The following is a 19,102-nucleotide window of genomic DNA, read 5'->3' on the forward strand; positions in this document are numbered from 1 at the left end:
GGCAGATGCTTAACAGAGCCCCCCAGGCGTCCCCACAGAGGAGGTTTATACAGACTACAAATATCATTCAGAGCCGAGGCTCATGGAGAGAGGTATCGTAAGAAGTCCCGCGTTTAGGAATCTGGTAGCTAGAGCCCTTGCGGAGGGTCCAGCTGCCCGCATACCACTTCAGGTCCCTTCTTTGGACCTCAATAACTCATACATAAAATGAGGAGGACCAGGCCTCCTTTGCAAGGTTATTTAGAAGATCCGAAGAGATGTTTGGGAACCCCTTGGTCCTCGACCTCTCTAAGGGATTGCTAGACCAGCAGCAAGGAAGAGGGCTGGCAAATTTGAGCTACTGCTAAAGGAAGATCAAGAGAGACTCATTGGAACCAGACCTGAGAACTTGAACTATTGGAGTCAAAGCATGAAGAAGGGTTGGCTGAGTTTGGTCGTCCCAGGTTGAAGGGTGAGATGTGCACGGTTCGAAGGCACTAGAGGACAATCTGAAATGCTTTTTATTTCTAAGTATTTGGAATTCTAGCGCGGGTTGGTTAGATTTCTCAGTGCTCGGCGTTCTACCCAGCACCTTCCTGAGCCTCCGCCCTTCCCCCCGGCCTGCGCCCCTCGCCCTGACCGCCCGCGGGCCCCGCCCCAGGCCCCTCCCGTCCCGGGTCCCGGGCCCGCCCTCCCTCCTTCCCCCGGCCGGGCTCGGCGCGCAGGGCTCCGGGGCTGAGAGCCTCGCCCCCGCCTCGCCGCCGGCCGCTGCCCAGGATAGCCGCGCGCCTGCGGACCCGCGCCCGCGGACTCCCCGCGCGGAGCCACACGTGAGTCCCGGCAGGTCGCCGCCCCGGCGGTGGCAGCGGCGACCAGCCCCGCGGCTGTAGGGCCGGAGTGAGGGGCCGAGGAGCGCCTGTCGGCTCGTCCGGTTTGCTTTGAAACCGAAAGCGCCGCGGCGGCGCGAGCCCCGCACCCTTCTCCCCGCGCCCGACGCCGGGCTGCTGGGGCCCCGGGCCCGGACGCCCGCCCCTCCCGCCCCGCTCGCGTTGAGCGAGTGCCGCGACCCGCGCTCAGACTCGCGCGGGGAGGGCGCGGGCGGTGGGCGCGAGGCGGACGGGCCGGGGTAGCCCGCGGGGCAGGTGGCCGCCGCCGCGGGCGAGGGGGTGCGGAGGCGGGTGTGGGAGACAGCTGGGCTCGGCGGCTCGGAGCGGGTTTTTTTTTTTTTTTTTTTTTTTTTTTTTTTTTTTTTTTTTTTTAAAGATTTTATTTATTTATTTGTCAGAGAGAGAGCGAGCGAGAGCGAGCATAGGCAGACAGAGTGGAAGGCAGAGTCAGAGGGAGAAGCAGGCTCCCTGCGGAGCAAGGAGCCCGATGTGGGACTCGATCCCAGGACGCTGGGATCATGACCTGAGCCGAAGGCAGCTGCTTAACCAACTGAGCCACCCAGGCGTCCCCGGAGCGGGTTTTCTAAGCAGGGGAAGGCTGTGTGGTGTGGACGCAACTGGGGGCCCCGAGCTGGGGAGCTGCTCCAGAGCGCGCCTAGGTATCGGAGGGACCGGGTTCAGGTCGGGGGACGCAGGGCGGGTTTCAGGTGAGCCGGGTGCACACGCTCTGCAAATCCCGGGCGCCCCCTGCGTGCCCTTGGGCACCCCCTCCACCGTGTCTGCAGGACTTCTCCGAGCGGAGCCCTCCGGAATGGAACCGGAATAGGAGAATGAATGGAAACCTCCGCAAACTGTTCGGTTGGGAGTGCTCAGTTAGACACACAGCACAGCACGAGACGAACCCGACGCTGCACACGCAGACCCTCAGCTGAGCTCGGAGGGGTCTTGGAGGAAACCAAGGTTCGGGGAGGTGAAGTGCGTGGCCAGGGACACCCAGAGAATTGGTGGAATCTGGGTTTTCCAGACCAGATTGCCTCCCCCTTGGTCCTGCCCTGCAGGGTTTTGGCAACTGTGAGACTTTTCAGTGAATCCTGGGGCCGCAGTCTTGTGGTTCACCCTGCTGCTCCGCTCTGCCGCTGCCTCCTTTCTCGGCGGGTTCTGCCCCCTCCTGCAGAGTTTCCATATTTGGCTATTTCAGATTTACTTTCTCCTAACTCAAGTTATCTGGCTGGGGCTGCAGGGCGGCTCCGGGCGAGCGCTGATGTAGGTGGAGGGAGGCGTGGCTCCCCGCCCCGGCCGGGCCTGCAGCCCCACCCTTTTCAGCCCCGCGCTCTGACCCGTCTTCTGTGAGCACAGGGATCTCGTAACCAATTTAATTCAGAAAATATTTACTGGGCACAGGTGCTGTGTGGCTGGGGCCCGTGGAATACGGTTTCTTCCTCCAGGGGCGTTTGCATTTGAAAAGGGCCCTGGAAGACAAAATGCAAACACAGTGACGAATAGAACATGCTTGTCAGTGCCTGTGAGGGAGTTTTAGGCCGGGAAAGGCCAGGTCGGACCTCCCAGATCCGGAGTGCTGCGGGGGCCGCTGTGCCCTTCTCACTTGGCGGATGGGAGCGTGTTAGCTCTGTGGCTGGTTTGGGTGAAAACCACAGCTGAACTCTCTCATCCCGCAGTTCTCCAGTTTGCACAGGACAGACAGACATTGCCGCGGGAAAGATGGATGTGAGATGCAAGCAGAAAGTCGCCAGCCCCTGTAGACTCTTTCTTGGTTTTATTGTTGTTTTGTTTTGAACTCTGCGGAGTGGATTGGCCCTCATCCTGGAACCTCCGTCCCCTAGTCCTAGACAGAAGCAGAAGAAAGTCTCCTATCTGAGCCAGCCTCTGGATGTCCTGCTGGGGGGGTGGTGATGGAGGAGTTGATTTTCTCAAGTCCTCTGGGCTGCGGGCTGAGGCAAGGGGAGTAGGATGGACAGCGTGTCCATCTGTCAGCAAGCCATCCCCTGAGTTCCCACTGGCCATGGGTGGCAGGGCAGTGGGAAGAAGAGGGAAAGGAGAGGAGGCTCCATCCACTGAAAGTACCAAGTGCAGTAAGTGGGCTATTTCAGTGGGGGTGGGGGCGTGATGTGCAGAGCGAGGGAGCTGGGTGCCTCTGAGTCAGTCCTCTTAGGCTAGCCGTGGGAAAGGCTCGTCGGCGTTTAGACAAGCAGCCCTTCTGTGATTATCTCAGCTTCACTGCGGAGGACCCTGAAGAAAAGTAAGTCCCTGTTTATGAAACTCTTTGCTTTTTAAAGCGTTTTCTCATCACTGTTCTCATTTGTCCTCCATGGTATCCTAGCGAGTCAGGCCAAAGCAGGATTATTGTCTACATCTCCCAGATGGTGAGGATAAAGCATGGTGTGTAGTAGACCTTGAGGCTCCCGGGCTGGGCCTGGTGTCTGGCTCCAGGCCCCCGCCCCGGTTTCTCAGAGAGCGAAACCTGCCTGCCTCCTCCTTGGCCAGACTTTGATCATGCACGTCTGGTCTGTTCCCACCGACGTGGAGCAGGTTCTGGAGACTCTTCCCTGGCCAGCGTGTGAACAGACGGCCGCTCTGCCCAGCTGAGTGAACTGGGGGCAAGACCTGTGTCTCTTCTTGTTTGTATTCTGGAATCTGGTGTACAAGAGACCTAAACAGATGTCTGCGTCCAGTGCATCTGAGATGTGTCTCCCTTGGGCTCGGGGCTGGTAGGGGCTGATAGCTGGGGAGCAGGTGCTGGGTGGGGCCCTAGAGAAGATGAGCTGCCTGCGGCAATCGCTTAGATCCCAGAAATCCGAAGAGCCCTGGGCAATTTGAAAATAGCCTCTCTTACCTGGTTAACCTCTCCCTGCTTCCCTGAGAGAAGGGAGAGGCCGGGGCTGTTCCTTCCACTTAGCTGGCTTCAAGCTGGGGCTCAGAAGGGACCGGAACGATCTCGCAGAATGTAGGCACCAGCCAGGACCCAGCCCAAGTCCTTGAACTCTAAGTCCTGTGCTCTTCTGTTGTTTCAGCTAGAGGAAGTCAGGGTTCCGGATGGGAGGAGCGGGGGGGGAACCTGAAAGGCATTCATCAAAGGCGACCTGATGCCTTCGTCCCTGTACTGCGGTCTTTAAGAGCTAATAGACCAAGGGAAGGGGAAACAGTGGCACACGCTGTCTCTTAAGAGCTTTTTCTGCCCAGATGGTGGCTTTTACTGAGGGCTCCTGGGGCAGGAGTCATCATCGTAGCCAAGCTGTGTGGGTGTCTGCGTGCGTGTGTTGGGGGAGAGAACATGTCCCAGGGGCAGAAGTGATCCCCAGGGCGGGAGGCTTCCTGCCCTGGCTGAGGCCAGGGTCAGGCCCCATGGAGTTTGTTGCTTTGCCCCGAGGAAAGCTTTATTTGGAGGGTCAGACAGCCGTGGATCCATGTGGCCCCCCGCAGGCCCTGTCTTGTGAGGAAGTGGACTCGAGGACCAGAGAGGAAAGAAAAGTGAAAATACTCACTAGTCCCGACAGAACAATTCAAAATCCATTTGCAGGGACAGTGATGAGTGTGCCCGTTGTTATCAGGAGCAGGTGGGGGGTGCGTGCCAGGATAGGGCAGTAGCAAGAGGGAGGCTATCGGTGTGTCCCTGCAGGGTCTGTGGGGGGCGCCCCTCCCAGGGGGTGTGAGCAGGGAAGGGGGCCCGGCTCCCTTTCAGCAGTTCCCCACGCCTCATGGCTGGACCCGCGCTCCACAGCTTCTCTGCTCGCCAGTTCAGAACATCCCTGGGATTTCCCCCATGGCCTGTTTTCTCTCAGGGAAAAGGTACTCTCCTGACTCACGGGAGAACACCTTCTCCACCTACACCGCCGATTCACCCCTCTCCTCCCTCTGCCAGGTTCCCTCCCTTGTTCCCTGACCACTCACTCCTTCCTCTGCCCCACTAGCTTAGCCTCTGTTAAACAGGAAAACCCCGTGTTTATGCACCCCCTGTTCTCTCCCTTTCACGGAGAAGCTTCTGGAATGGGCCGCCAGTCTTTGCACTTAGGCTGTATTCCTCCCTCAGCGCGGAGCACCTGCCCTGCCGCTCAGATTGCCCGAAGGGTTCTGGGGCTGGTAATCCTCAGTTGCCAGCCTGCTCTGCAGCTGTTGCCCATCTCCTCGGAGGGGCCCCCTGTCCCCACCAATGCCTCCGCCTTCACCCTGAGCTTCTCATCTTCCTTCAGCCCTGCAGATGCCGGTATGAGGCTCTGGCTGTGCCCTCCGGTTGAGCCTCTATCCCCTGCGCTCTTCTCCCTAGAGCCCTCCGGACCTCCCAAGGCTTAAACCAACACCCTTAAGGAAAGCTTTCTGTCTCTCCCCCAGCTCTTTTCCTGGCGGCTTGATTTGTGACACACAAAATCTTCACCATGATGTTTCGGGAGGCCCTCTCCCACCTGCTGTGTAGTGGAAATAGTGTGGACTTTCAAAAGCTGGGAGCTCTGAGTTCAAATCTGCATTTATGGCTTGCTGGTTGTAGTTGTGTGATCTGGGCAAGTTGGCCAACTTCCAGGAGCCTCTGTGTTTCCTCAGAGAGACTGTAGGGTCACTCACTTGAGGCTGGTGAAAGGATTCAATGAGCCAGCATGTACACAGAGCCTGGTGTCTGGTTGGGTGCTCAGTAAAGCTGGTTTTCTTCTTCCGTGTGTGGGAGCGCAGTAGGGAGTTGTGGGGTCTCTGGGGAGGTGCACAATGTGTGTCTAGCCTAAAGGCATTCAAATTTAAGTTAAAAACAGACAAACAAAAGAACTGCCAAGTGCCAGGGCAGACCATCATTTAAAGTAGCCTGGTGCTGTCACTTTGCAAGCTCTACACCTGGCAGACCTCAGTCTCCAGGGGCAGGTGAGCTGGGACAGGGCAGGGCACCGTGGGGAGAAGCCGGGACAAGCCCTTGGCAGGCAGAGGGCAGAGAGGAGGGCAGATAGCAGCAGATAATGGAGACCCGGCCCCAGGGAGTAGGTTTCAGGGGCAGGATTCCAGTCTTTAGACTAATCTGTGGGCAGAGCAGCTGCCACCTCGGAGGGAAAATAGTGCTGGGTAGGGAGGTGAATCAGGGACCCTGCAGATGACATAGAATGGATTTGGAAAGCAAAAATAGAGCCACTGGCTTGATTACCAGGAGTAGAGCTGTTCCTTCAGTGGGGTCTAGCTATTCAATCAGAGCGGAGTGTGGAGTGAAGTTGATGGGTTCTGGCTGTCAGTCCGAGCCCGTCCCAACCCCCCAACTGGGAGGGGGTTGGAACAGTCAATCTGTGTGCTGAGCCTTCCTTTAGAGAAACCCTTGGAGCCAAGGTAAAGCCAAATACTCATGAAAGTGCCACTTCTGCCTTCCTGACTTGAAGATTCTGAGGAAGAGGCCGGACAGACACCTGTGATGCGCCCTGGGAGAACTCACCATGCTTCCCTGGGTTCCAGGCAAATAAGTTAACAGAGAGGGAAGACTTCAGTGTTACGGAAAGTCGCAGAATCGAAGTGATTCAACAACGGGGTGGGGTTATGCCAGGAAGCCCTCCGAAGGCATGAGGAGAAGTGGGCAGGAAGGGTGGGAAAGGGTGTTGGACTGTGGGCAAACACATTTCAAATGGGAATAAAGGAAGGAGGGAACAGTTGCCCTTCGTGGATGGGAAATAGATTATTCTGGAGCAGACCGACTTCCTCATATTGAGGTTTTATTTGAAAAGCCGGTAATTTGGGATGTTGCTTCAACGGCTCAGTGGCACTTCTGGAGATCTTTTAGAGAATGTCTGACCCCGTGGATATTAGCTGTGGACAGCCAGATGCTAAATTCTTTTGATCCTTCCTTGACAGTAATTCCAGTCAAGCATTCACTTCCCTGATACTGGATCCTTCAACAAGCATGACTTCTCTAGGGCCTGTGTCTTCTGCCGCATAGCCGAAATGCTTGGTCCTCTCAATGGCAGTTCTGCTTGGCTTTGTTAAAGGGCTATAGAGTCTTTTCGATCTGATGTATCTGTTCCTCTCTTCATATCCTTTCTTCTGCCTAGAGTGCCTCCTGTTTTAATCTACTAATTCCTGCCCTTCACCCTTTTCAAAGAAAACGCAAATAGATCTCTTGTTGGGAATGCTTCCCCAAGACCACACCCAGGTTCTGCCATATTCTCTGAGGACTCACAGGAGTCAGCATAGGGTCATACAGCTACGATTCGTTACAGTGGAAGGATGTAAAGCAAAACTGGCAAAGGAAAAAGGCGCATGGGGAGAAGTCCGGAGGAAGCCGGGCGCAAGCTCCAAGAGTCCCTCCCACCAGCGACATCATACACGATCCTGTAGACTTGTGACCATGCGTCAGATGTTGTCTACCAGAGAGGCTCATCAGACGCCCAGTGCCCAGGGTTTTTACTGAGGTCTGGTCATGTAGGCATCCCCTGCCTAACTTATACCAAAATTCCAGACTTCCAGAAGAAAAACAGGTGGTCCGCAACAACCACATTGTTTGTGAAAACAGTTTGGGCACCGTGCACCACCCGAATCAGTTAGGAGAACCTGCCACAAATCTGCCCTCCAAGATGTTAACCAAGGGCCATCCTTAGAAGCAGAACTTTCTCCGGACGGCAGTCTCAAGCCTGCTATGTTACCTCTTTTCTGCATGGCTTCCCTGCACGATTCCATGCATCCGTGCCTAGCTGCGGAGAAAATCTCTCTAGATACAAGCTAAGAGACTTAGGACCGGCCCAGCATGGCCACCTACCACTAGTGAGCCTTTGAACCCATTTTTTCCCCTCATTCGGAAGAGGGGAATTATAATTCTTCTTTGTAGGCCTCAAGGGTGACTGTGAGGACCAAAGACATGACATAGTGGATACTCCTCTTGTCCCTCTTAGTTGAGCTCCCACTGTATGTCAGCCGCCGGGTGAGCCTATGGGAGCACAGAGCGAAGCGTGGTGTCGTGGCTTTGAGAGGAGACCAGCCCGAGATTAAGCCAGCACTTACCACCCATGTGACCTTGCACCCGTTTCTATAATCCTAATTGGTAGAATAATAAGTGAATAAATAATAAATAATAGGTGAATAAATAGTGAATAATAAGTCTAGTGCCCATACCTCACTGGGTTGCTGTGCAAAGTGGGAACAACTCCCGTAAGCTTCTCGCACTTTGTAGGCACCCAAAGTGGCAGGTCTCCATTCACCCAGATATCTGAGTGCTTGCTCTGGGCCGGCACCGTAACAACCCCCGACCCCTGCCCTGCCTTCCCTTTGCTGGTGCGGATTAGTATTGAAGGAGGAGGAGGGACCTAACCTGGCTGAGGAGGCAAGTGAAGTCCTCCCTGAGTCTGAGATGCTTAAGCTGGGCCTCAGGGGGGGTTCGCTGTGTGAGCGGGAGATGAGGGGAGACCAAAGCTTGCGCAGAGGGAGGGCAGCCTGCGGGGTGAAGGCTGTGTGTGGGGGGCAGGTTTGCCTCTTGTGTGAAGAATGGCAAGGAGAAGGCCAGGGAGGGTGGAGAGTGCGGGGTGGGCAGGAAGGGGCTCTCAGGGGACCCTGCGGGTGTGGGCAGGACCGCTGCCGCATGTGTCAGGGCTTGGGGACATGCAGAGGATTGGGAGGCGCTGAAAAGATTGTGCAAGTCATGCACTTGGTGTTCTCAGAAGCTCAGTTAGGCTTGGTGTGAAGAATGCTCTGGAGGAGCGCGTGGGTGAGGCAGACCAGTTGTAGGAGGCTGTGTGGTGGGCCCAGTCAGTGGGGGCGCCGGCTTGAATCAGGGTGTTGGTCGCGCAGGGTGGGGTGGAGAGAAGGAGGTGGCATGTACCCACGTACCCGTCAGGTACCCTCAGGATGGGGGCCGGGGTGGGGAGGGGGAAGGCATTGACCGGGTGATGCCAGTCGTCTGGCGACAGCAGGAAGATGGAGAGGGGGTCTTCACAACAAGGCAGCTCTGGAGAGAGAGCAGGTCAGGGGAGGGAAGGCGTTGGTTTCGGAGCGCCTGCAAGATGGGCGGAAGGAGGCACAGGGTAGGCAGCCTGGACGCGAGTCTAGACGGCAGAGGACGTCCAGGGTGGCAAGAGAGAGACGGTTGGGAGCTGTTAGTTCATACGTTATCTCTGGTGCTGGACGGTGTGGTTTCAGGGAAGCTAAAGGGAGTGTGTGTTGGGAGAGGGTTTGGGGCGTAACAATGTCAGATGTTGCTGAGAAGCCAGGTCAGATGAAGACTGAAAATGGACCATTGGCTGTCACTGCTCTGGGTGGCTTGGTGAGGATGTGAGCCGGGCTGGGGTGGGCTGAGGATTGGAGAGAAGCGAGGCCAGTGGAGACGTCCCTCCACTGGGTGTGGGTGATGGTGAACGAAGAAGTTTGGCCTTGAGAGGAAGGAGAGAGCTCGAACTTTCGAGAAATATGAGAGTGAGGGTTTTTAGTGTTGCTTTGATCTCTGGAGAGACCTGTGTGAGAGCTGATGGAAGGAGCCGGCTGACAGGGAGAGGTTGGCGATGGAGAAGGCGGGGTGGGAGACAGTGGATGTCAAGTCGAGTCCCCCCGAGAAGGCAGGAGTTCAGGACAGGTGGAGAGGTTGGCCTAATTCAGAGGTTGCCTCTAATACACCCTGGGAGGGGGAGGGCAGAGCAGGGCACCCCTCCTTTCCCCATGCAGGGAGACGTGCAGGTCTGGTGGCAGGAAGTGGAGGTCGTTCTGGTCGGAAGACTTCTGTTTTTTTCTGTGCAGTAGGAAGTGAAGTTTCTGGGTTGCTGGGGGAGGGGTGGGCGGTGGGGGGCGTGGTCAAGGTTTGTGGAGAAGAGAAAGGTTTGAAATAGATACTGAAAAGAGGAGAATGAGCTGAAAAGGAAGAACTGGCCTCAAACTCTGTTACCTGTCAGCATGGTGAAGCTTCCCGAAAAAGACCCTGGCAGATATGATGTCGGCTCTCTAGCACCTCGTGAGGCTCTTGAATGAGGGCCCCATACGTGTTTATTGATGGAAAGGTCGGCCTGTCTACCTGTTTTTTTTTTTTTTTTAAAGATTTTATTTATTTACTTGAGAGAGAGACAGTGAGAGAGAGCATGAACAAGGAGAAGGTCAGAGGGAGAAGCAGACTCCCCATGGAGCTGGGAGTCCGATGCGGGACTCGATCCCGGGACTCCGGATCATGACCTGAGCCGAAGGCAGTCGTCCAACCAACTGAGCCACCCAGGCGTCCCCGGCCTGTCTACCTTTAAAAATCCTTTCCGGCATCTTCCCCACCTTGCCCCCGTGCCACCTCCCCAGGGGCTAGCTCCTATTACTAGGGGTGAGGAGTGAGGCTCAAACTCGGCTTTTCCAGCCCCATCTGGCGGAACCCTCCCCTCCTGACCCTGGCTCCCCTTCCCCAAGTCAGCCAGCACCAGCCAGCGTGGCCATGTCTAACTGGAACTGGTGGGACGTCAGGACTTAGAGTTGAGATGAGATGGTTCAGGCACTAGAAAGCAGGGTGGGTGGGCCATGAAGCTTTCCGTAAGGCAGTCATTCAGTCTTTCCGTCCGTGTCTGTGGTGTACCTGTCACTGCACCGTTCCAAGTGTCGGGGCCTCAGCAAACCAAAGAAGCCCCTCTGTCCCCGCGGGGTGTGTGTTCTGGCCGGGGAGGCTCGGCGGTAAAGAAGTGAACCCATACCACGCCTGATGGTGGTGAACGCTTTGGAGAAAAATCCCTCAGGGGAAGGGGGTGTGTAGTCAGGGAGGTGGTGTTTCCAGGTGGGGCGCTCTGCGAAGGCCTCCCTTGTGAGGCAGCATTTGAGCAGACAGCTGAAGTGTGGGGACAAGCCATTCCAGCCTCAAGGGGACAGACAGCAAGTCAGGGCTCTCGCAGCAGTCAAGAAGAAGCACGGCCAGCGTGGCTAGAAAGTGTGGACAGGAGGAGAGCGCTGGAAAATGAGGACAGGCCAGATCGTGCAGGCCTCGAAGAACACTGGCTTTACCCCTGAGAGCAGAGGGGTGGCACATCTGACTTCTGTATTTCAACAGATGGTTTGGCTGCTGGTGTGTGACTGGGCTCCACAGGGAAGGGCAGAGGCAGGAGGCCAGCTGAGAGACCCGTGCTGCTTCCAGTGGGGAGATGAGGTCGGCTTGGAGCAGAGGAGTTGTGCCAAAAGTGCCAAAAGTAGTTGTGCCAAAAGCCGTTTGAGATGTTTAGGAGAAGAGCCGGGAGGAAGAAGAGCTCTGTTGTGGGGGGCAGGGTAGGAAGAGCCAAGGGTGATCCCAAAGTTTGGGTCCAAGCAGTAGGGTGATGGGTGGCGCCCTTTCCCTGGGGTGGAGGAAGGCTGGGGAGGAGCAGGTTGGGGGGGGTGCTTGGCTGTGTTACTACTGAGGGGTCTGGCGAGTGAACAAGTTGGTGTGGGCCAGGTGGCTGGGATAGGAGAGGCCCAGATTGCAGACAGAAAGCGGGGTGCTGTCGGCCTCAGATGCCATCCAAGGCGGGAGCTAAGATGAGCTCAGCTGGAGAAGGAATGTGGAGAGAAGAGCACCAGCCTGGGTCCTCGGAGCCATGGGGAAATGAAGAGCAGCCAGTGGGGGGGAGGGGAATGGTCTAGAGGCTGGCCCAGCGGTCCAGCTCCGTGCGTCTCACATGACGACCTGCTGTAGACTGTACCCAGAAACTTGTTTCGTAAGCTGACTTCTAGCTGCTACTGAGAGATCCCATTCTGAAGTACATTATAGGCCAGGCCAAAGTATTGCAACAAGTAGGCTCCCCAAACAGGTCTGTTTCTCTGGGGGAAGGCGCCCAGGCCAGCATCTCTAGCCTGTTCCACTCTTCACTCACACTCTTCAGGCAAATGCTTGTTGGACTTGGTATGGTCCCCACTGGGACTGACGTGTCTGGGAGACCGGAACTATCTGGTCACTTGGGGTCCTCCCCCACTGTAGAGTGAGGCAGGGGCCTCTGCACACAGCAGGCGCTGTATAAATGCTGACCGGGCGTGAAGGATGGACACGCGTGGATATTAAGTAGCTTCTTTATGTCTGGGGCACTGTGTGCTAGTAATTTACGTGATTCAACACATTTAATTCCAACTCCAAGCTTTAGAGGCAGGTACTATGATTGTCCCATTTGCCAGATGAGGAAGAGAGGACCCAGGTAAGTGGGCGGCAGAAGGAACGGAACCCTACGGTCTGATTCCAGAGCTGGTCTCTAGGCTGTGCTGCCTCTCACCCAGATCTCTCTCCGTGTCGGGTGGAATGGGGTGAATTTCCCTCTGGCCATGACACAGAGCCGAGAGCACTGGACTCGGAGTCCGGGAGCCTGGACTGACATCCTGCTCCGCCGCATGCTAGCTATGAGGTGTGCACAAGTGGCTTCACGGCTTGGGCCCCAGGTACAGACTCCATCAGCACGGTGACGCTGGTAACGTTGCCACAGGGTTAGTGCAAGGACTGGGTGTGATGCTGTGTGTGAACCTACAAACTGCTAAGTACTAGTGTGTGTGAATGGTAGTGTTAGTGTTATTATCTTGAAAATTCAAACCGTGGAACCTCCAAGATTATCCAAAAAAGTTGCCAGAGAGGTATAGATCGTAGGAAAACCCAAATAGACCTGGTTCCCACCAAAATAATTCCTTGGTACGCTTTTTAATTTACTGATGTTTTATTCTTTTTCTTTTTAAAAAAGATTTTATTTCTTTATTTGACACACAGAAAGAGAGATTGCAAACAGGAGTGCGGGGGCACAGAGGGAAGGGGAGACGCAGGCTCCCGGCCAAGCAGGGAGCCAGATGCGGGGCTCCATCCCAGGACCCTGGGATCATGACCTGAGCTGAAGGCAGACGCTTAACTGACTGAACCACAGGCACCCAAATTACTGATGTTTCTGCTTGAGATTTGGTTTGATGAGTGTCACTGTGTTTCCAAAGCTGTGACACATTAGCTTGCTGATCTCTTAAGCCCTTGTACAACTGGCTGGGAAGAAGCCATTCTTTCCAATTCTTTCTCTTTCTCTCTTGCCCCTCCCCATCCCCCATGGGCTTGCTTCCATCTCTCCCTCTTCTGCTGTCTTGATCCCAAGAACCCAATGTCCAGGGTTGTGTGAGGGGCTAGAAGGTTCCATGAGCAGGACTCGAGGACGCCTGCCCTTGTGTGGGCTGGGCATCTGGGCTACACCTGGAGTAGTAGACCTCAGGAAGCTTCTAGGTTATATGGCCACAGTACAGAGCCGGCATGAGAGGGCCACCTGTGGTCCCATCTGCTTTCTCCCTGGGCCTGGGCGGGAGCTGGTCTCCCACTGGTTGGAAGAGGGTAGCTCCGTCTGCCCCTTGCAGAACATCGACTCCTGCCCCAGCCCCAGCCTCTCGGGGCTCTGAGGCAGCCGGTAGTGTTCACACGTCTGTGGTCTGCTTTGGAGACATGACCTGGCCCAGAGGAACCTATGCATGAGCTGGTATGAGAGATGAGGCATGGCTAGAGTGATGTTGGCCTTTGGTAGCTAAAAGTCGCCAAAAGGTCAAGCCAAGCCTTCTGAATCCACCTTGGCACGTCTGTTGTGTATCCTGTCTAGGGAGCTCTTGGGTCTCTCCCCTTTCCACAGAGCACGCGTAGCCCGTGAATGATGGGGCCGGGCAGAGGCTTCTGAATTCCAAGCCGGATCTCAGCGTCTCAGCCATTGTCTGTTGACTCTGTCTCCAAACTGCCACGTGGCTCTGCTTGCCGGGCCCCTGGAATCTCCGTCTCCCCATGCATGTGAGGGGATAGGATGGTCAGGAAGGGAGAGGCAGAGAAAATCCTAAGGCTCAGCTGATGCCCCAGGCCGTGGTGAAGTAGGGATCCCCACCCACATTTGGGAAGAAGTCCGGTTGGGACGAGGTGGCCTTTCCCATGAGGAGAGGTGGGAATTTGGCGAGGATGGGGGACAGAGGCTGACCCAACCTCAGGGGAGTCCCACAGGGAACCCTGCAGTAGTGTGGCCAGGGGTGGGAGAAGGCCACACAGCACAGTGTCCCCAGGACCAACAGATCAGGGGGTTTCAAGGAGGAAGTACTTAATGCCACATAAAGGGCAGCAGGGTGCAATTTAGGACAGACTCATTGGTGAGTCTGATTGTGTGATTACAGTTTAGGTCATCGAACTAATATAATATGCATTTCCCAAGCCCTTGGGCACCCCCCCCCCCACCGCCCACCCATCACCCAGATGATTCAGGGCCCCCTGGCTTGTTCAAGGGCAGGGTTCAGAGACCTGGGAGAACAGGCCAGGCTGCAGGGGAAGCCTAGGAGGGACCCAGGACTGCAGGCCCTGCTCTGGAGCTGGCAATGGAAGGGTGTGTGTGTGGGGGGGGTGGCGGGAGCAGTGCTGCTGGGCTGAAGCCCCCTGCCCCTGCCAGGGTGGGGTGCGGGTGGGGGCGTGAGGAATCTGGGCTCTCCATGCTGCCTTCCCCGTCAGTGTCTGCGTACAGTAGGTCCTCAGCAAAGGAATGATTGACAAAAAGTGATTGAATGAATAAACCTTTAGTGGGAGATAGTCCTGTGGAACTGTGAATTCAGAATAACGCATTGGGTGAAGTGAGGAGTAGAACGTGTGGAGGAGGGGCTAGAGACATGAGAAAGGCAGCTCTGGGTGGAGGAAGAGCAGTCGCTGAGTCAAGGGTCCCGATGCGGGGGGTGCTGCTGCACCCGTGCAGGGGAGGTGCGGCTTCTGCACGTGAGTGACAGTGCGTCCCCGTGAGTGAGGAGCTGGGCCCACCCGCAGGGTGTGATGTGACTCGAGCCTTCACGGGGTGCCGGCTGTACGGGAGGGGACCGTGGGTGGGCTCTCTGGACTCAGCTCTGCCATCAGAACTGCCGCTGGTCACTATCACAGGGGCCGGGGGAGGAACACGGGGACGCAGAGAAAGCGAGGGCACGTGCCGCAGAGCGGTGAGCGAGGGAACACTCACGAGCATGAAAAGACCGGAGGAAAGAAGGGGATCTATTTAGGCAAGTCGCCCTGGGGTGGGGTGGGGCCTGAGGTCATCGTCTCCGAAGGGAAGGGGTGTCTTCAGGCAAAGCGGTGGCTCTCTCCCCGTGCTCCCAGATGACGCCTGACTTCCCTTCCTCTGCCTTCATTCTTCCCCATCTCAGCAGGCACCACCTCCCCCCGGGGGTGAGGCCCAGTCCTGGAGTCGGCCTCCGGTCCTCCCGCCCCCCCCAGCCCCGCACACGGTCACTGGACAGCTCCATTTCCCCGCCACCACCAGCGTCCAGGTCTGTGCTCTCTGCCCCAGCGCGGCAGCGTCTCCACTCCATCAGCCTCCCCACCGCGCTCCCCCTGCCCCCGGCCCTCCCAGGTCCTTCTCCATGCGGCACCTGCCCTGGTCTTCTTAGGCTCCAGAGCAGACACTGTCATTAGTTCCTTAAAATACTCCTGCTGTTTCCCGCGGCTTTGTTCTTAGAATGAACCCGGATTCCTTCCTGCAGGCAGCCCGGCCCATGTGATCTGGCCTCTGCCCCGTCGCCTGCTCTTCCTCTTGTCCCTGACATTAGGCCACGCGGGCCTCCTCTGTGTTTCCCAAACATGGCAAGGCCTTTCCCAGAAGCAGTCCTTCCCCTTGCTGTCCGTCCCTCCGCCTGCGGGGTCTGTTCCGCGGGTCCTCCCGCTCGCTCCTTCTCATCCTCCCCTGACTGTTCATGTGTCGCCTCCTCCAGAAGGCCTTCCTGTCTGCAGGGGCTGCTTCTGTTTCTTTATCTCAACATCCTGTTGATCTCCTTCGGAGGACTTACCACAGTTTGTTAACTACCTCTTTTGTGGCTACTCCCTTGTCTCCTCCGTTGTAAGCCCCACCAGAGCAGACTTGGACCCTCTCTTCTGTTCTTCCCTGGTCCCCAGAGCCTGATACAGTGCCCCACCGGTCAGACAGTCAGGGTGTCACCAGAGTGGGGGGACCTTGGTGGAGGGGCTCTGAGGCAAATGCTAAGTCGTCATCCTCCTCCTCCTCCTCCTCATTCCTGTGTACCACCATTATAAGCTCTTCATGCATACCGGAGTCAGCAAACTTTTTCTGTAAAGAACCAGAAAGTAAATACTTTAGGCTTTGGGCCGTATGGTCTGTGGCACAGCTGCTCAACTCAGCTGTGGTAGGAAAAACAACAGCAACAACAACAACAAAACCAACCCTAGATGACAGGTAAAGAAATTAACATAGCTGTGTTCCAATAAAACTTTATTGACAAAAACAAGTGGTGGGCCGGCTGACCCTTGATGTGCAGTATTTTTTTTTTTTAAAGATTTTATTTACCTACCTGTCAGACAGAGATCACAAGTAGGCAGAGAGGCAGGCAGAGAGAGAGGAGGAAGCAGGCTCTCCGCTGAGCAGATGAGCCCCACGCAGGGCTCGATCCCAGGACCCTGGGATCATGACCTGAGCCGAAGGCAGAGGCTTCAACCCACTGAGCCACCCAGGCGCCCCTTGATGTGCAGTATTAACTTATTTGTTCTTCAAAGATTCTCTAAGGTAACTACTATTATCATTATCATTATTTTCTAGATGAAGAAACTGAGATGCATAGAGACTGAGTAACTTGTCTGAGATCATGCAGCTGTTCAGGGATGGAATGGGGATTTGTGCCCAGGCAGGTTGACTGCAGAGCCCACACCAGTGGCCAGCATCCCACACTGCCTCTTGGCAGACTTTGAAGAAACAGAGAGGAACCCCAGCACCTCTTTATTCCCTAAGGGCCTTCACTGCTACCTGGACATGGGAAATCTCCAAGTTTCCTCATTTAGCAACCTGGGGACGCTAATGATGTATCTGTCATCCGGTTGCTGTGAGGATTCAAACGAGACCCTGCACGTAAATCGGCGGACTCTGAGCCTAGACAGCTTCGCTGAGTGTAAGCCTGACCCTTATCCAATTCCAACGCTTCCTTCCAGTTACATCTTTTTTTTTTTTTTTTCCTCCATTTGCATCTTTTCATTTTGCCCCTCGCCGTCTGTCTGCCTTGTTCAGATTTGCCCTCGGTTGTCTTCCTGGCCCTCCTTCCAAAGGGAGGTCTCACATTAATCCTAGAATTCCCCTATTTAGTGAACACCGACTGAGCGCTCTGGGCCAGGCATGGGGCTGGCTCTGAGGGTCTGGAGACCGAGGAGGACAGCCCCTCCCTGTGGAGCTCACCAAGGAGCTGAGCCCGGACAGCAGGTCGGACCTGAGGCTGGCGGCTGAGAGACTAGAGTCGAAACTTCCCAAAGAGGAAGCTTTTGTCTGGGAAGATCAGTAGTGTTTTCTCTCTCTCTCTCTCTCTTTTTTTTTTTCCCCCCTCTTGGTCTTAAGTTCTGAGAGCCAAGCTAAAAGGTCTGCTCCAGCATCCCTTGGAGCCAAGTGGACTTGAGATGGGCTCCGAGGCTTCCGCGTAGGGGAGATTGATGTTAAGGGCACATAGGGGTGGGCACCCCAGGAGGGGCGCAGGGATGCCTGTCAGCCCTAGAACCCCCCTCTCTTCACCAGCAGTGCTTTGCTGCACTCCCAGGAAAATGGAAAAACAGAAGTGTCCTGACAGTTTGGAGAGAAATCACACTTCTCTTCAAAGGAATTAAAATCTTACCCACATCATTCATCCTGTATCCAAGAAAACCCTCTCCTGGGAAAGTGTAAGGAAAAGAAAATACACCCTTACCTCTGCCTCTGCAACACTAAAGCCAGCCAACCAGTAGATAGGCTGTGGGTCATTCGTAGGCTGTCGTCACATATTGTCTGGCTGTCATGGAATGACCTGGTCTCTGTATGGTCTCTGTCCCACATTCCGCCTGATGGAAAATGGCCTCATTACTTCTGCATTTCTCCAAGGCCCTTCCTCTTTGTCTGACCTACATGGCTAAAGGTTAATGAAAATAAAACCAGTTTCTCCCAGAGTTCACACAGTAGTCGTATCATCGTGGTGCTGAAAGCTAGGGAAACGGTAGACAAGAAGAGAAGGTCGAGGGTTGGAGCAGAGGCCTAGCAGTTGTCTTGACGGGTTTCGTCTTCCGAGGAAAGATCTTCCTACGCCGTTGAGGACCGAGGCTTTGGTAACCACGTTTAAGTGCATCTCACTTCTCCCTCATGCCGTGCGGATAACATACTAGATAAAGTGTCGTCTTCTCCTTCTCCTCCTCCTCCTCCTCCTTCTTCTTCTTCTTTTTTTTTTCCACTTTCCCGGTAGTAACTGTTCTTCCGAGAAGAGCAGAATCTCAGAATTCAAGGGCCAGGTGCCTGAGAGCAGGAACTGCCTGTACTCCCAGATGGGCACAGATGCCAGAGTCTCCTTGGGTCACTGCATCAGGGATTTGGCATTTTAACTTTTCCTCATCACTAACCCCATCTCTCCTTGAATTTCAGCCCAGGAACCTTGGTTGGTTCTCGGCTGAGTCTGGGGAAGAGCCTATTGGCACCTGTGCCCTGTTGCTGAATGCGAGCGTCAGGGAGTCGGTTCCTTATGCTTCTGGTGAGGCCTGAACAGGGCTGAGAAAGGAGGAGCTTGGCTTCTAGCTGCCCATCCTGGATTGGTGGCTTTCATTGGCCAGTGTGGGGTTGTTCCTCCATTGCCTATGGCTCAAAGGCCATCCTGGCGCTCTTGGCCAGACTCCGTGTCCCCTCCTTGTCCCCCAGCCCTGTCGGTCCCACCTGTCAGAGAAAGCAGCCTCTCTCCACTCTGCAGCTCCCAGGACCCTCCCTTACGAAGAAGTCGTGGGGGAAGACTAGAAGCCTCTCAAACCCTTCCCAGGCACCTCTGTACACTCATCAGCAGCCCCTGGACCCTAGAAGTCATTAGCAAGAGGGATCTTGGACCTAATAAGGGGTGGAGGGTCACACAGGACTGAAAGGCGGTTGCTTTGGGGGAAGCAGCACCAGTTAAATCCCAAGCAGGAAGTAAAGAAGGGCTGTGCTGTAGCCATAGGTCTGAACGGGAAGGACAGACTTCAGTACTGGCTCAAGGGATTTTCCCATTGCTCTCTCTCCGGGATGTCTTCTGTCTCCAGATCTTATTTCCCTGACATAGATCTAATAAACCTCTTATGTCAAATGCCATCACTAAAATGACAACTTAAATTTTTGCAAAATTAAAAAAAAATTTTTTTTGATGCCTTGGGTAATTTTAAAACAATTATTGGTGCCGCAAAGGAAATGTGGCCATTTCCTAGAAATCCTGTCATTTTTTCGGGAAGAGATGTTAGATGTCAGCTCGTCTGACTCACCTCCATTCCCTTAAGACTGTCCCCAGGGGACCCCAACTTCCATATGTCCCCTACTGCATTCTTGCTTCTTTCTTTCTCTCCTTCATCCTCTCCCACTGGTGCC

General features: G+C 55.3%; 1 protein-coding gene and 2 long non-coding RNA genes across 6 annotated transcripts in view; 1 reads left to right on the top strand and 2 right to left on the bottom strand.

Moving 5' to 3' along the window:
- Positions 1–660: 660 nt before the first annotated feature.
- TRAF5 (TNF receptor associated factor 5) overlaps positions 661–19,102 on the top strand; it is a 46,105-nt gene continuing 27,663 nt past the window's right edge. Inside the window, exon 1 of one of the 4 annotated variants that reach the window (XM_045084688.1) lies at positions 661–809. The gene's annotated coding sequence lies outside the window, so the exon portion shown is untranslated. Of the gene's footprint in view, positions 810–1,379; positions 1,827–2,328; positions 3,124–19,102 lie in introns of those variants that run through there. The other 3 variants (XM_004756850.3, XM_013058458.2, XM_004756849.3) reach the window with 3 other exon arrangements.
- Positions 2,226–3,914, bottom strand: LOC106006228. Its single transcript, XR_001180191.2, has 2 exons — positions 3,718–3,914; positions 2,226–2,335 (listed from the first exon to the last, which is right to left on the bottom strand). It is a non-coding gene; the product is annotated as an uncharacterized LOC106006228 (long non-coding RNA).
- Positions 14,742–18,250, bottom strand: LOC123393253. Its single transcript, XR_006607994.1, has 2 exons — positions 17,442–18,250; positions 14,742–15,829 (listed from the first exon to the last, which is right to left on the bottom strand). It is a non-coding gene; the product is annotated as an uncharacterized LOC123393253 (long non-coding RNA).

Source organism: Mustela putorius, unplaced genomic scaffold, assembly GCF_011764305.1.
Source record: "Mustela putorius furo isolate JIRA1106 unplaced genomic scaffold, ASM1176430v1.1 tig00000785_pilon_pilon_pilon, whole genome shotgun sequence".
NCBI classification, from domain to species: domain Eukaryota; kingdom Metazoa; phylum Chordata; class Mammalia; order Carnivora; family Mustelidae; genus Mustela; species Mustela putorius.